The sequence below is a fragment of the Oncorhynchus mykiss genome, unplaced genomic scaffold, assembly GCF_013265735.2.
Source record: "Oncorhynchus mykiss isolate Arlee unplaced genomic scaffold, USDA_OmykA_1.1 un_scaffold_140, whole genome shotgun sequence".
In the NCBI taxonomy this organism is placed as follows: Eukaryota; Metazoa; Chordata; class Actinopteri; order Salmoniformes; family Salmonidae; genus Oncorhynchus; species Oncorhynchus mykiss.
Window position 1 is genome coordinate 279,475 of NW_023493664.1, and position 21,810 is coordinate 301,284.

The 21,810-nt window shown below is 30.7% G+C and overlaps 1 protein-coding gene across 1 annotated transcript in view; it reads right to left on the bottom strand.

Annotated features, from left to right (window-relative positions):
* The window catches only part of prpsap2 (phosphoribosyl pyrophosphate synthetase-associated protein 2), a 45,970-nt gene extending 32,124 nt beyond the window's left edge, over positions 1-13,846 (bottom strand). The window contains exon 1 of the mRNA XM_036972342.1: positions 13,644-13,846. The gene's annotated coding sequence lies outside the window, so the exon portion shown is untranslated. The remainder of the gene's footprint in view (positions 1-13,643) is intronic.
* Between the last annotated feature and the right edge of the window lie 7,964 nt (positions 13,847-21,810).

A 21,810-nucleotide genomic window follows, 5' to 3' on the forward strand; every position in this document is an offset into this window, starting at 1 on the left:
TACATCATAATACATCATAATACATCATAATACATCATAACATAACACATCATAACACATCATAACATAATACATCATAACATAATACATCATAACATAATACATCATAACATAACACATCATAACATAACACATCATAACACATCACAACACATCATAATACATCATAACATAATACATCATAACATAACACATCATAACACATCACAACACATCATAATACATCATAACATAATACATCATAACATAACACATCATAATACATCATAATACATCATAATACATCATAACATAACACATCATAACATAACACATCATAACATAATACATCATAACATAATACATCATAACATAACACATCATAACATAACACATCATTACACATCACAACACATCATAATACATCATAACATAATACATCATAACACATCACAACACATCATAACACATCATAACATAATACATCATAACATAACACATCATAACATAACACATCATAATACATCATAATACATCATAATACATCATAACATAACACATCATAACATAACACATCATAACATAATACATCATAACATAACACATCATAACATAACACATCATAACATAATACATCATAACATAACACATCATTACATAATACATCATAACATAACACATCATAACATAATACATCATAACATAACACATCATAACATAACACATCATAACATAATACATCATAACATAATACATCATAACATAATACATCATAACATAATACATCATAACATAATACATCATAATACATCATAACATAATACATCATAATACATCATAACATAATACATCATAACATAATACATCATAACATAATACATCATAACATAATACATCATAATACATCATAATACATCATAACACAACACATCATAATACATCATAACATAATACATCATAACATAACACATCATAACATAATACATCATAACATAATACATCATAACATAATACATCATAACATAATACATCATAATACATCATAACATAATACATCATAATACATCATAACATAATACATCATAACATAATACATCATAACATAATACATCATAACATAACACATCATAACATAATACATCATAACATAATACATCATAACATAATACATCATAACATAATACATCATAATACATCATAACATAATACATCATAACATAATACATCATAATACATCATAACATAATACATCATAACATAATACATCATAACATAATACATCATAACATAATACATCATAATACATCATAACATAACACATCATAACATAATACATCATAACATAATACATCATAACATAATACATCATAACATAATACATCATAACATAATACATCATAATACATCATAACATAACACATCATAACATAATACATCATAACATAATACATCATAACATAATACATCATAACATAATACATCATAATACATCATAACATAATACATCATAATAAATCATAACATAACACATCATAACATAATACATCATAACATAACACATCATAACATAACACATCATAACACAACACATCATAATACATCATAATACATCATAACATAACAAATCATAACATAATACATCATAATACATCATAACATAATACATCATAATACATCATAACATAATACATCATAACATAATACATCATTACATAATACATCATAATACATCATAATACATCATAATACATCATAATACATCATAACATAATACATCATAATACATCATAACATAATACATCATAACATAACACATCATAATACATCATAATACATCATAACATAATACATCATAACATAATACATCATAACATAATACATCATAACATAATACATCATAATACATCATAACATAATACATCATAATACATCATAATACATCATAACATAATACATCATAACATAATACATCATAATACATCATAACATAACACATCATAACATAATACATCATAACATAATACATCATAACATAACACATCATAACATAATACATCATAACATAATACATCATAATACATCATAACATAATACATCATAACATAATACATCATAATACATCATAACATAATACATCATAATACATCATAACATAACACATCATAACATAATACATCATAACATAACACATCATAACATAACACATCATAACACAACACATCATAATACATCATAATACATCATAACATAACACATCATAACATAATACATCATAATACATCATAACATAATACATCATAATACATCATAACATAATACATCATAACATAATACATCATAACATAATACATCATAATACATCATAATACATCATAATACATCATAATACATCATAATACATCATAACATAATACATCATAATACATCATAACATAATACATCATAACATAACACATCATAATACATCATAATACATCATAACATAATACATCATAACATAATACATCATAACATAATACATCATAACATAATACATCATAATACATCATAACATAATACATCATAATACATCATAATACATCATAACATAATACATCATAACATAATACATCATAATACATCATAACATAACACATCATAACATAATACATCATAACATAATACATCATAACATAACACATCATAACATAATACATCATAACATAATACATCATAACATAATACATCATAACATAACACATCATAACATAATACATCATAATACATCATAATACATAATACATCATAACATAACACATCATAACATAATACATCATAATACATCATAACATAATACATCATAACATAATACATCATAACATAATACATCATAACATAATACATCATAACATAATACATCATAACATAACACATCATAACATAACACATCATAATACATCATAACATAATACATCATAATACATCATAATACATCATAACATAATACATCATAACATAATACATCATAACATAATACATCATAACATAATACATCATAACATAATACATCATAATACATCATAACATAATACATCATAATACATCATAACATAATACATCATAACATAATACATCATAACATAATACATCATAACATAACACATCATAACATAACACATCATAATACATCATAACATAATACATCATAATACATCATAATACATCATAACATAATACATCATAACATAATACATCATAACATAATACATCATAACATAATACATCATAACATAATACATCATAATACATCATAACATAATACATCATAATACATCATAACATAATACATCATAATACATCATAATACATCATAACATAATACATCATAACACATCATAACATAATACATCATAACACATCATAACATAATACATCATAACATAATACATCATAACACATCATAACATAATACATCATAATACATCATAATACATAATACATCATAACATAACACATCATAACATAATACATCATAATACATAATAATACATCATAACATAATACATCATAACACATCATAACATAATACATCATAACATAATACATCATAACATAATACATCATAACACATCATAACATAATACATCATAATACATCATAATACATAATACATCATAACATAACACATCATAACATAATACATCATAATACATCATAATACATCATAACATAATACATCATAATACATCATAACATAATACATCATAACATAATACATCATAACATAATACATCATAATACATCATAATACATCATAACATAATACATCATAACATAATACATCATAACATAATACATCATAACATAATACATCATTACATAATACATCATAATACATCATAACATAATACATCATAACATAATACATCATAATACATCATAACACAATACATCATAACATAATACATCATAATACATCATAACATAATACATCATAATACATCATAATACATCATAACATAATACATCATAATACATCATAACATAATACATCATAACACAATACATCATAACATAATACATCATAATACATCATAACATAATACATCATAATACATCATAATACATCATAACATAATACATCATAACATAATACATCATAATACATCATAACATAATACATCATAACATAACACATCATAATACATCATAACATAACACATCATAACATAATACATCATAACATAATACATCATAACATAATACATCATAACATAATACATCATAATACATCATAACATAATACATCATAACATAACACATCATAATACATCATAACATAATACATCATAATACATCATAACATAATACATCATAATACATCATAATACATCATAACATAATACATCATAACATAATACATCATAACATAATACATCATAATACATCATAACATAATACATCATAACATAATACATCATAACATAATACATCATAACATAACACATCATAATACATCATAATACATCATAACATAATACATCATAATACATCATAACATAATACATCATAACATAATACATCATAACATAACACATCATAACATAATACATCATAATACATCATAACATAATACATCATAATACATCATAACATAATACATCATAATACATCATAATACATCATAACATAATACATCATAATACATCATAACATAATACATCATAACATAATACATCATAACATAATACATCATAACATAATACATCATAATACATCATAACATAATACATCATAACATAATACATCATAACATAATACATCATAATACATCATAACATAACACATCATAACATAATACATCATAACATAATACATCATAACATAATACATCATAACATAATACATCATAATACATCATAACATAATACATCATAATACATCATAACATAACACATCATAACATAATACATCATAACATAACACATCATAACATAACACATCATAACACAACACATCATAATACATCATAATACATCATAACATAACAAATCATAACATAATACATCATAATACATCATAACATAATACATCATAATACATCATAACATAATACATCATAACATAATACATCATTACATAATACATCATAATACATCATAATACATCATAATACATCATAATACATCATAACATAATACATCATAATACATCATAACATAATACATCATAACATAACACATCATAATACATCATAATACATCATAACATAATACATCATAACATAATACATCATAACATAATACATCATAACATAATACATCATAATACATCATAACATAATACATCATAATACATCATAATACATCATAACATAATACATCATAACATAATACATCATAATACATCATAACATAACACATCATAACATAATACATCATAACATAATACATCATAACATAACACATCATAACATAATACATCATAACATAATACATCATAATACATCATAACATAATACATCATAACATAATACATCATAATACATCATAACATAATACATCATAATACATCATAACATAACACATCATAACATAATACATCATAACATAACACATCATAACATAACACATCATAACACAACACATCATAATACATCATAATACATCATAACATAACACATCATAACATAATACATCATAATACATCATAACATAATACATCATAATACATCATAACATAATACATCATAACATAATACATCATAACATAATACATCATAATACATCATAATACATCATAATACATCATAATACATCATAATACATCATAACATAATACATCATAATACATCATAACATAATACATCATAACATAACACATCATAATACATCATAATACATCATAACATAATACATCATAACATAATACATCATAACATAATACATCATAACATAATACATCATAATACATCATAACATAATACATCATAATACATCATAATACATCATAACATAATACATCATAACATAATACATCATAATACATCATAACATAACACATCATAACATAATACATCATAACATAATACATCATAACATAACACATCATAACATAATACATCATAACATAATACATCATAACATAATACATCATAACATAACACATCATAACATAATACATCATAATACATCATAATACATAATACATCATAACATAACACATCATAACATAATACATCATAATACATCATAACATAATACATCATAACATAATACATCATAACATAATACATCATAACATAATACATCATAACATAATACATCATAACATAACACATCATAACATAACACATCATAATACATCATAACATAATACATCATAATACATCATAATACATCATAACATAATACATCATAACATAATACATCATAACATAATACATCATAACATAATACATCATAATACATCATAACATAATACATCATAATACATCATAATACATCATAACATAATACATCATAACACATCATAACATAATACATCATAACACATCATAACATAATACATCATAACATAATACATCATAACACATCATAACATAATACATCATAATACATCATAATACATAATACATCATAACATAACACATCATAACATAATACATCATAATACATCATAATACATCATAACATAATACATCATAACACATCATAACATAATACATCATAACATAATACATCATAACATAATACATCATAACACATCATAACATAATACATCATAATACATCATAATACATAATACATCATAACATAACACATCATAACATAATACATCATAATACATCATAATACATCATAACATAATACATCATAATACATCATAACATAATACATCATAACATAATACATCATAACATAATACATCATAATACATCATAATACATCATAACATAATACATCATAACATAATACATCATAACATAATACATCATAACATAATACATCATTACATAATACATCATAATACATCATAACATAATACATCATAACATAATACATCATAATACATCATAACACAATACATCATAACATAATACATCATAATACATCATAACATAATACATCATAATACATCATAATACATCATAACATAATACATCATAATACATCATAACATAATACATCATAACACAATACATCATAACATAATACATCATAATACATCATAACATAATACATCATAATACATCATAATACATCATAACATAATACATCATAACATAATACATCATAATACATCATAACATAATACATCATAACATAACACATCATAATACATCATAACATAACACATCATAACATAATACATCATAACATAATACATCATAACATAATACATCATAACATAATACATCATAATACATCATAACATAATACATCATAACATAACACATCATAATACATCATAACATAATACATCATAATACATCATAACATAATACATCATAATACATCATAATACATCATAACATAATACATCATAACATAATACATCATAACATAATACATCATAATACATCATAACATAATACATCATAACATAATACATCATAACATAATACATCATAACATAACACATCATAATACATCATAATACATCATAACATAATACATCATAATACATCATAACATAATACATCATAACATAATACATCATAACATAATACATCATAACATAACACATCATAACATAATACATCATAATACATCATAACATAATACATCATAATACATCATAACATAATACATCATAATACATCATAATACATCATAACATAATACATCATAACATAATACATCATAATACATCATAACATAATACATCATAACATAATACATCATAACATAATACATCATAACATAATACATCATAATACATCATAACATAATACATCATAACATAATACATCATAACATAATACATCATAACATAATACATCATAATACATCATAATACATCATAATACATCATAACATAATACATCATAACATAATACATCATAATACATCATAACATAATACATCATAACATAATACATCATAACATAATACATCATAACATAACACATCATAACATAACACATCATAACATATAACATCATAACATAATACATCATAACATAATACATCATAATACATCATAATACATCATAATACATCATAACATAACACATCATAACATAATACATCATAATACATCATAATACATCATAACATAATACATCATAACATAATACATCATAATACATCATAACATAACACATCATAACATAATACATCATAATACATCATAATACATCATAACATAACACATCATAACATAACACATCATAACATAATACATCATAATACATCATAACATAATACATCATAACATAATACATCATAACATAATACATCATAACATAATACATCATAATACATCATAATACATCATAATACATCATAACATAACACATCATAACATAATACATCATAATACATCATAATACATCATAACATAATACATCAGAACATAATACATCATAACATAACACATCATAACATAATACATCATAACATAATACATCATAATACATCATAACATAATACATCATAACATAATACATCATAACATAATACATCATAACATAATACATCATAACATAATACATCATAACATAATACATCATAACATAATACATCATAACATAATACATCATAACATAATACATCATAACATAATACATCATAACACATCATAATACATCATAACACATCATAATACATCATAACACATCATAATACATCATAACATAATACATCATAACATAATACATCATAACATAATACATCATAACATAATACATCATAACATAATACATCATAACATAATACATCATAACATAATACATCATAACATAATACATCATAACATAATACATCATAACATAATACATCATAACATAATACATCATAACATAATACATCATAACACATCATAATACATCATAACACATCATAATACATCATAACATAATACATCATAATACATCATAACATAATACATCATAACATAATACATCATAACATAATACATCATAATACATCATAATACATCATAATACATCATAACATAATACATCATAACATAATACATCATAACACATCATAACATAATACATCATAACATAATACATCATAACATAATACATCATAACATAACACATCATAACACAACACATCATAACATAATACATCATAACATAATACATCATAATACATCATAACATAATACATCATAATACATCATAATACATCATAATACATCATAATACATCATAATACATCATAATACATCATAACATAATACATCATAACATAATACATCATAACATAATACATCATAATACATCATAATACATCATAATACATCATAACATAATACATCATAACATAATACATCATAATACATCATAATACATCATAATACATCATAACATAATACATCATAATACATCATAACATAATACATCATAACATAACACATCATAACATAACACATCATAACATAATACATCATAACATAATACATCATAACATAATACATCATAATACATCATAACATAATACATCATAATACATCATAATACATCATAATACATCATAACATAATACATCATAATACATCATAACATAATACATCATAACATAATACATCATAATACATCATAACATAAAACATCATAATACATCATAATACATCATAATACATCATAACATAATACATCATAATACATCATAACATAATACATCATAACATAACACATCATAACATAACACATCATAACATAATACATCATAACACATCATAACATAACACATCATAACATAACACATCATAACATAATACATCATAACATAATACATCATAATACATCATAACATAATACATCATAATACATCATAACATAACACATCATAACATAACACATCATAACATAATACATCATAACATAATACATCATAATACATCATAACATAACACATCATAACATAATACATCATAATACATCATAACATAACACATCATAACATAATACATCATAACATAATACATCATAACATAATACATCATAACATAATACATCATAACATAATACATCATAACATAATACATCATAATACATCATAATACATCATAACACATCATAATACATCATAACATAATACATCATAATACATCATAATACATCATAATACATCATAACATAATACATCATAATACATCATAATACATCATAATACATCATAACATAATACATCATAATACATCATAACATAATACATCATAACATAATACATCATAACATAATACATCATAACATAATACATCATAACATAATACATCATAATACATCATAACATAATACATCATAATACATCATAACATAATACATCATAACATAATACATCATAACATAATACATCATAACATAACACATCATAACATAATACATCATAATACATCATAACATAACACATCATAACATAATACATCATAACATAATACATCATAACATAATACATCATAACATAACACATCATAACATAATACATCATAACATAATACATCATAACATAATACATCATAACATAATACATCATAACATAATACATCATAACATAATACATCATAACATAATACATCATAACATAATACATCATAATACATCATAACATAATACATCATAACATAATACATCATAACATAATACATCATAACATAATACATCATAACATAATACATCATAATACATCATAACATAATACATCATAACATAACACATCATAACATAATACATCATAACATAATACATCATAACATAATACATCATAACATAATACATCATAACATAATACATCATAACATAATACATCATAATACATCATAGCATAATACATCATAACATAATACATCATAATACATCATAACATAATACATCATAACATAATACATCATAACATAATACATCATAACATAATACATCATAACATAATACATCATAATACATCATAACATAATACATCATAATACATCATAACATAATACATCATAACATAATACATCATAACATAATACATCATAACATAACACATCATATCATAATACATCATAACATAATACATCATAACATAATACATCATAACATAATACATCATAATACATCATAACATAATACATCATAATACATCATAACATAATACATCATAACATAATACATCATAACATAATACATCATAACATAACACATCATAACATAATACATCATAACATAATACATCATAACATAATACATCATAACATAACACATCATAACATAATACATCATAACACATCATATCATAATACATCATAACATAATACATCATAACATAATACATCATAACATAATACATCATAACATAATACATCATAACATAATACATCATAATACATCATAACACATCATAATACATCATAACATAATACATCATAATACATCATAATACATCATAATACATCATAACATAATACATCATAATACATCATAATACATCATAATACATCATAACATAATACATCATAATACATCATAACATAATACATCATAACATAACACATCATAACATAATACATCATAACATAATACATCATAACATAATACATCATAACATAATACATCATAACATAACACATCATAACATAATACATCATAACATAATACATCATAACATAATACATCATAATACATCATAACATAACACATCATAACATAATACATCATAACATAATACATCATAACATAATACATCATAATACATCATAGCATAATACATCATAACATAATACATCATAATACATCATAACATAATACATCATAACATAATACATCATAACATAATACATCATAACATAATACATCATAACATAATACATCATAATACATCATAACATAATACATCATAATACATCATAACATAATACATCATAACATAATACATCATAACATAATACATCATAACATAATACATCATAACATAATACATCATAACATAATACATCATAACATAATACATCATAACATAATACATCATAATACATCATAACATAATACATCATAATACATCATAACATAATACATCATAACATAATACATCATAACATAATACATCATAACATAACACATCATATCATAATACATCATAACATAATACATCATAACATAATACATCATAACATAATACATCATAATACATCATAACATAATACATCATAATACATCATAACATAATACATCATAACATAATACATCATAACATAATACATCATAACATAACACATCATATCATAATACATCATAACATAATACATCATAACATAATACATCATAACATAATACATCATAACATAACACATCATAACATAATACATCATAACACATCATATCATAATACATCATAACATAATACATCATAACATAATACATCATAACATAATACATCATAACATAATACATCATAACATAATACATCATAACATAATACATCATAATACATCATAACACATCATAATACATCATAACATAATACATCATAATACATCATAATACATCATAATACATCATAACATAATACATCATAATACATCATAATACATCATAATACATCATAACATAATACATCATAATACATCATAACATAATACATCATAACATAATACATCATAACATAATACATCATAACATAACACATCATAACATAATACATCATAACATAATACATCATAACATAATACATCATAACATAATACATCATAATACATCATAATACATCATAATACATCATAACATAACACATCATAACATAATACATCATAACATAATACATCATAACATAATACATCATAACATAATACATCATAACATAACACATCATAACACAACACATCATAATACATCATAATACATCATAATACATCATAATACATCATAACATAATACATCATAACATAACACATCATAACACAACACATCATAATACATCATAACATAATACATCATAACATAACACATCATAACATAATACATCATAACATAATACATCATAACATAATACATAAAACGTTATATTATGATATGATGTATTATGTGTTATGTTTATATATGATATGTTGTGTTATGGCGTGTTGTGTTATGATGCGTTATGATGTATTATTATGTGTTATGTTTATATATGATATGTTGTGTTATGGTGTGTTGTGTAATGATGCGTTGTGATGCGTTATGTTATGACAACACATCATACCATAAGATCAGAAAACAGAACATAAAATATGGTTCAGAATGAAAGCAATGAAGGACTCATCATCCACATAATAACGGCCTGTAAAACAGAGACACGTTATAAACGGTATTCAGTATTCCAGCTTTCCTCTCCTGACTCCCGGATGCGCTCAGCGCGCCGTCTGCTGATGAGCGGACGGACGCACAGATTTTGATTTGCGCTCAGTCTCGGTAAACACAACAAAATACAACGTTTAAAAACCACACAAAAAAAAACACAACATTGAAACGTCACAGACGGACCTGCTGTACTCACCAGTTTGTTTTTTGTAGTGTAACCGCGTTCAATGATGTTGAATGATTTCGCAGTTTGTAAACGTCTCAACCTGTTCCTCCAAGCCCGGTCTACTGAGTATGATGGACAAGGCGTCTCGGCCAATCACAGACCAGGAATCCCGACGATTAAAAAATGTCACCCAAACCCTCGTGTTGATCGTAGAGGGAAGACGTCATCACGTCTACATTGAATTTGAATCTGATTCTGAATAGTTATTACATCCCCCAAAAAACTATTTTGCCAGGTGTTTGGTCGGGTTTGTTTAGGTTACACACAGGCTTGAGAAGACTAGCTACCAAGTTCATCAGATGTGTGGTGCTGGGGGGGTTATAATGCGCAAAAATACACATTGTGGAAGAAAAAATAGATAGCAGAGATAGTACGTCCCGCACACACATACTATCTCTACACCTTTAACGTAGTCAACGTGTCGCTACGATAACTTTTTTTTAAAAACCTTTTAATTTTTTTTTTTTAAAAGGTTACAAACAGCCTTATCCCTCAGCACGGCAGAGATCATGACAGAGAGCATGCTCCTAGGTCGACCACTAGAGGTCACTGCTGTCTCTGTTTTTACCAGACAGACCCATTCTGCCAAGGCAGCAGCTACTCTTCCTGGGGTTTATTATGGATCCCCATTAGTTCCTGCCAAGGCAGCAGCTACTCTTCCTGGGGTTTATTATGGATCCCCATTAGTTCCTGCCAAGGCAGCAGCTACTCTTCCTGGGGTTTATTATGGATCCCCATTAGTTCCTGCCAAGGCAGCAGCTACTCTTCCTGGGGTTTATTATGGATCCCCATTTAGTTCCTGCCAAGGCAGCAGCTACTCTTCCTGGGGTTTATTATGGATCCCCATTAGTTCCTGTCAAGGCAGCAGCTACTCTTCCTGGGGTTTATTATGGATCCCCATTAGTTCCTGTCAAGGCAGCAGCTACTCTTCCTGGGGTTTATTATGGATCCCCATTAGTTCCTGTCAAGGCAGCAGCTACTCTTCCTGGGGTTTATTATGGATCCCCATTAGTTCCTGCCAAGGCAGCAGCTACTCTTCCTGGGGTTTATTATGGATCCCCATTAGTTCCTGCCAAGGCAGCAGCTACTCTTCCTGGGGTTTATTATGGATCCCCATTAGTTCCTGCCAAGGCAGCAGCTACTCTTCCTGGGGTTTATTATAGATCCCCATTAGTTCCTGCCAAGGCAGCAGCTACTCTTCCTGGGGTTTATTATGGATCCCCATTAGTTCCTGCCAAGGCAACAGCTACTCTTCCTGGGGTTTATTATGGATCCCCATTAGTTCCTGCCAAGGCAGCAGCTACTCTTCCTGGGGTTTATTATAGATCCCCATTAGTTCCTGCCAAGGCAGCAGCTACTCTTCCTGGGGTCCAGCAAAATGAAGGCAGTTTATACAACAGGACAGGAGACAGACAGAGGGACAGGGCTGAACACTATCTACCCTACACAACAGTATGCTTTATGATGCTATATTCTATATAATTAAGCAATAATGCACGAGAAGGTGTGGTATACGGCCAATATACCACGGCTAAGGGCTGTTCTTACGCACGACGCAACACGGAGTGCCTGGATACAGCCCCTTAACCGTGGTATATTGGTCCATATACTACAAACCCCCGAGGTGCCTTATTGCCATTATAATCTGGTTACCAACGTAATTAGAGCAGTAGAAATACATGTTATGTCATACCCGTGGTATACGGTCTGATATTAACACGGCTGTCAGCCAATCAGCATTCAGTGTTCAAACCACCCAGTTTATAATGTGCTATTAAATCATTGGGGGATTGGAGTGAAATCAGTGACCTCTTGTCCAACTAGGACCGTCTCTGTTTGTTGTGTCGCCATCCTGCTAACGTTGTCTTACTCATCATGGCACAAGCTGTGCTGTGTGTACGAGTGTGGGGTGTGTGTGTGTGTGTGTGTGTGTGTGTGTGTGTGTGTGTGTGTGTGTGTGTGTGTGTGTGTGTGTGTGTGTGTGTGTGTGTGTGTGTGTGTGTCACTTATGTGTTGTATACAGACACTGAGAGTGTAATCTAGCAGCAGACTGGACCTTCCTACCCACTAATCTAACAGCAGGTCAGATATCAGTCTGGAGAGACTGGACCTTCCTACCCACTAGTCTAACAACAGGTCAGATATCAGTCTGGAGAGACTGGACCTTCCTACCCACTAATCTAACAGCAGGTCAGATGTCAGTCTGGAGAGACTGGACCTTCCTACCCACTAGTCGAACAACAGGTCAGATATCAGTCTGGAGAGACTGGACCTTCCTACCCACTAATCTAACAGCAGGTCAGATGTCAGTCTGGAGAGACTGGACCTTCCTACCCACTAATCTAACAGCAGGTCAGATATCAGTCTGGAGAGACTGGACCTTCCTACCCACTAATCTAACAGCAGGTCAGATGTCAGTCTGGAGAGACTGGACCTTCCTACCCACTAGTCTAACAACAGGTCAGATATCAGTCTGGAGAGACTGGACCTTCCTACCCACTAGTCTAACAACAGGTCAGATATCAGTCTGGAGAGACTGGACCTTCCTACCCACTAGTCTAACAACAGGTCAGATGTTCCCGAAAACAGAAAAGCAGTCCAGTTGTTAACGGAATATCCTGTGAAACTTAAACATTGTATGAATGTCACTACAGACCCTGGTTCGATTCCAGGCTGTATCACAACCGGCCGTGATTTGGAGTCCTATAGGACAGCTCACAATTGGCCCAGCGTCGTCCGGGGTTCGGCCCGGTGTAGGCCGTCATTGTAAATAAGAATTTGTTCTTAACTGACATGCCTAGGTAACTAAAGGTTTAAAAAAAAAAATGTAAATGATTGATCGCTAGAGACAAATGTGAAACCAGTCATATTTCAGCAAACTGAGAAGCGTGTCAACATGATGGGTATCGCGGCCTCTTTTCCACAGAGAAGTATAAATAAGCTGTGTCGTTATTCAGAATTGTAATTGCAGGCCGACGGCTTCATCTTCTGCGTGGCTGAAGTCTCTGTCACAGTTTCACTGCAGAATCAGACTTTCATCCACTTTCTCCGAAACGTTCAATTTTGAAGTTATGCCAAACGTCACATTTTGAAGTGTTTTTGACACCCTGGGTTGACTCCTGATGCTCTGGAATCATACCATTTCTCCAAACGTCACATTTTGAAGTTAAGGGTTAAGTTAATGAACTCATTATGAAGGGTTAGGGTTTGGGATAGGGTTTAACCATTAAGTTAAGGAACTCATTCTGAATGGTTAAGGTTTGGGATAGGGTTTAAACATGAAGTTAAGGAACTCATTCTGAATGGTTAAGGTTTGAGATAGGGTTTAAACATTAAGTTAAGGAATTCATTCTGAATGTTTAAGGTTTGGGATAGGGTTTAAACATGAAGTTAAGGAACTCATTCTGAATGGTTAAGGTTTGGGATAGGGTTTAAACATGAAGTTAAGGAACTCATTCTGAATGTTTAAGGTTTGAGATAGGGTTTAAACATTAAGTTAAGGAATTAATTCTGAATGTTTAAGGTTTGGGATAGGGTTTAAACATTAAGTTAAGGAATTCATTCTGAATGTTTAAGGTTTGAGATAAGGTTTAAACATTAAGTTAAGGAATTAATTCTGAATGTTTAAGGTTTGGGATAGGGTTTAAACATTAAGGAACTCATTCTGAATGGTTAAGGTTTGGGATAGGGTTTAAACGTTAAGGAACTCATTCTGAATGGTTAAGGTTTGGGATAGGGTTTAAACGTTAAGGAACTCATTCTGAATGGTTAAGGTTTGGGATAGGGTTTAAACATTAAGGAACTCATTCTGAATGGTTAAGGTTTGGGATAGGGTTTAAACATTAAGGAACTCATTCTGAATGGTTAAGGTTTGGGATAGGGTTTAAACATTAAGGAACTCATTCTGAATGGTTAAGTTAAGGGATCAAATCAAATTCAAATAAATCGTATTGGTCACAAACACATGGTTAGCAGATGTTAACCGAAGTAGCCTGTCCACACGATCGCAAAACAGGTGAAGTATGTCACGTGCTGCACACGTCGCTAGTTTCAGCAGGAATATCAGGCAGCGAGACAAAGAGCGCGCGGCTCTCAACTGGTTGGTCCGTGATGGAGCAGCTCACAGAACTTAAACGACATCGGTAACCGCTAGGAAACGGAAAGACGTTTCCACCGATGACATCTACCAGTAAAATACTAATTTAAGGCAACAATGTAAACCAGGGGTATTGAAGAAGTTTACGTCTGAAGTCTTTGGTTGAATCTTTGCAATGTCGCGAATTCAGTCATCATACAGCTGTTTAAAATAACATTTTACAGGCTTTACCCCCTAAAAAAAACCCTTACCAATTAAATGTTGACTGCGAAGTAGGTCTACCTATCAGAATGATTGTTTTGCTATCTCTGCATTCACATGTAGCCTACATTGTAAAAAAAAAAGGTTTCTTGCTTGGTGCCAAATTTAATTAAAGGGTAACTACACCCTCTACAAAAAAAAAATTGATTTTTTTTTTTTTTTCCCAGACCTCAAAAATGGCCTCTTGATGTGGTTTCTTTTGGACTTGCAACATAATTTTGTTGTAATTTTTCAATTAAAAAAAAAACTGTGTTTTGAGGGTGAAAGCCTAAAACTATAGGAAAACTGATTAAAAAATATATATAATAATATACAAAATAATATATATATATATATATATATATAAAAACAGAAATATTCACACAGGGCACCTTTCCTTCAGGATATTCTGGATTTTCTTTGGAAGTGTTTGAGTAACTCACTTCTCCACACATCACTACACCCCTATGTAGCAGTTTAAACCTGGAGCCTGGCACAAGCCTGGCACAAGCCTGGCACAAGCCTGGCGCAAGCCTGGCACAAGCCTGGCACAAGCCTGGCACAAGCCTTGCACAAGCCTGGCACAAGCCTGGCACAACGGTTAACTACAGTAACATTCAGTACATTTTCAGAACCTCTAGACGTTTTTTCACACATCTTGTTACGTTACAGTCTTATTCTAAAATGGATTCAATAGTTTTTTTTCCCCCCCTCATCAATCTACACAAAATACCCCGTAATGACATCACAGTACCCCATAAGGACATCACAAAACCCCATAACAACATCACAATACCCCATAATGACATCACAATACCCCATAATGACATCACAATACCCCATAACAACATCACAATACCCCATAATGACATCACAATACCCCATAATGACATCACAATACCCCATAATGACATCACAATACCCCATAATGACATCACAGTACCCCATAATGACACCACAATACCCCATAATGACACCACAATTCCCCATAATGACATCACAATACCCCATAATGACATCACAATACCCCATAATGACATCACAATACCCCATAATGACATCACAGTACCCCATAATGACATCACAAAACCCCATAACAACATCACAGTACCCCATAACGACATCACAATACCCCATAACGACATCACAACACCCCATAATGACATCACAATACCCCATAACGACATCACAATACCCCATAATGACATCACAATACCCCATAATGACATCACAATACCCCATAATGACATCACAATACCCCATAACGACAAAGCAAAAAACAGGTTAATAGAAATGATGAGAAATGTATTAAAAAAAAAAAAATAATCTGAAATATCACATTTACACCTTTATCAGAGTGGTGTATTCAGCCAAGTGGTAGAACAACTTAGGTGTTATAACACCCCACTGCCTGGCTGTGTGTGTGTGTGTGTGTGTGTGTGTGTGTGTGTGTGTGTGTGCACCCTCTGGAGAGCCCTGTGGTTGTGGGCGGTGCAGTTGCCGTACCAGGAGGTGATACAGCCCAACAGGATGCTCTCAATTGTGCATCCGTAAAAGTTTTGTGAGGGTTTTAGGGGCCAAGCCTGAGGTTAAAGAGGCGCTGCTGCGCCTTCTTCACCACACTGTCTGTCCACGATCAGCGTTGTTTCCTACATTCACCACCTCCGAGGGCCCTCACCTCCTCCCTGTAGGCCGTCTCGTCGTTGTCCCTCTGGCAGGGCCCTCACCTCCTCCCTGTAGGCCGTCTCGTCGTTGTCCCTCTGGCAGGGCCCTCACCTCCTCCCTGTAGGCCGTCTCCTCGTTGTCCCTCTGCCAGGGCCCTCACCTCCTCCCTGTAGGCCGTCTCATCGTTGTCCCTCTGCCAGGGCCCTCACCTCCTCCCTGTAGGCCGTCTCATCGTTGTCCCTCTGCCAGGGCCCTCACCTCCTCCCTGTAGGCCGTCTCGTCGTTGTCCCTCTGTCAGGGCCCTCACCTCCTCCCTGTAGGCCGTCTCGTCGTTGTCCCTCTGTCAGGGCCCTCACCTCCTCCCTGTAGGCTGTCTCCTCGTTGTCCCTCTGCCAGGGCCCTCACCTCCTCCATGTAGGCCGTCTCGTCGTTGTTGGTGATCATGTCCACTACTGTAGTGTCATCTGCAAACTTGATGATTGAGTTGGAGGCGTGCATGGCCATGCAGTCGTGGGTGAACAGGGAGTATAGGAGAGGGCTGAGCACACACCCTTGTGGGCCCCCTGTGTTGAGGATCAGCGAAGTGGAGATGTTGTCTCCTACCTTCACCACCTAGGGGGCGGCCAGTCAGGAAATCCAGGACCCAGTTGCACAGGGAGGGGTTTAGACCCAGGGCCTCCAGCTTAATGATGAGTTTGGAGGGTACTATGGTGTTGAATGCTGAGCTGTAGTCAATGAAAAGCATTCTTACATAGGTATTCCTCTCGTCCAGATGGGATAGGGCAGTGTGCAGTGTGGTTGAGATTGCATTGTCTGTGGATCTATTGGGGCGGAAAGCAAATTGAAGTGGGTCTTGGGTGGAGGTGATATGATCCTTGACTAGTCTCTCAAAGCACTTCATGATGACAGAAGTGAGTGCTACGGGGGCGATAGTCATTTAGTTCAGTTATCTTGGGGACAGGAACAATGGTGGCCATCTTGAAGCATGTGGGGACAGCAGACTGGGATAGGGGAGAGATTAAATATGTCCGTAAACACACTCCAGCCAGCTGGTCTGAGCTCTGAGGACGCGGCTAGGGATGACGTCTGGGCCGGCAGCTTAGAAAGGGTTGAATGTCTTACTGACGTCGGAGAACGAGAGCCCACAGCCCGTGGGAGCGTCTGTGTTTTCCTCAAAGCGAAGAAGGTGTTTAGCTTGACGTCGGTGGCCCTGTGTTATCCTCAAAGCGGGCGATAGAAGGTGTTTATTTTGACGTCGGTGGCCCTGAGTTATCCTCAAAGTGGGCGATAGAAGGTGTTTAGCTTGACGTCGGTGGCCCTGCGTTATCCTCAAAGCGGGCGATAGAAGGTGTTTAGCTTGACGTCGGTGGCCCTGTGTTATCCTCAAAGCGGGCGATAGAAGGTGTTTAGCTTGACGTCGGTGGCCCTGTGTTTTCCTCAAAGCGAGAAGAAGGTGTTTAGCTTGACGTCGGTGGCCCTGTGTTATCCTCAAAGCGGGCGATAGAAGGTGTTTATTTTGACGTCGGTGGCCCTGAGTTATCCTCAAAGTGGGCGATAGAAGGTGTTTAGCTTGACGTCGGTGGCCCTGCGTTATCCTCAAAGCGGGCGATAGAAGGTGTTTAGCTTGACGTCGGTGGCCCTGTGTTATCCTCAAAGCGGGCGATAGAAGGTGTTTAGCTTGACGTCGGTGGCCCTGTGTTATCCTCAAAGCGGGCGATAGAAGGTGTTTAGCTTGACGTTGGTGGCCGAGACGTGGCTGGTTTTGTAAATCCGTGAGACGTCTGTAAACCCTGACAAATACGTTGGGTTGTCTCTGTTACTGACGTTTTGCCTGTTTCCTGACAATAACTGTACTGTGTGTGTGTGCCTGCCTGCCTGCCTGCCTGCCTGCCTGCCTGCCTGCCTGTGTGGGCAGTATGCTTGAATCTTCATTCTGCCTACACAAAGACAGAGAGATCTCTAGAACTCAACACTGAGGACAGAATACAACAGAAGCAGACTAAACCAGCAGATAGTTTCTGTAGAAGGGTCATCTCTTAAATTACCAGGTGTGTTTCCTTTTTTCCTTGTGGTTCCTTTACACACCGCCCTTACACACACACACACACACACACACACACACACACACACACACAC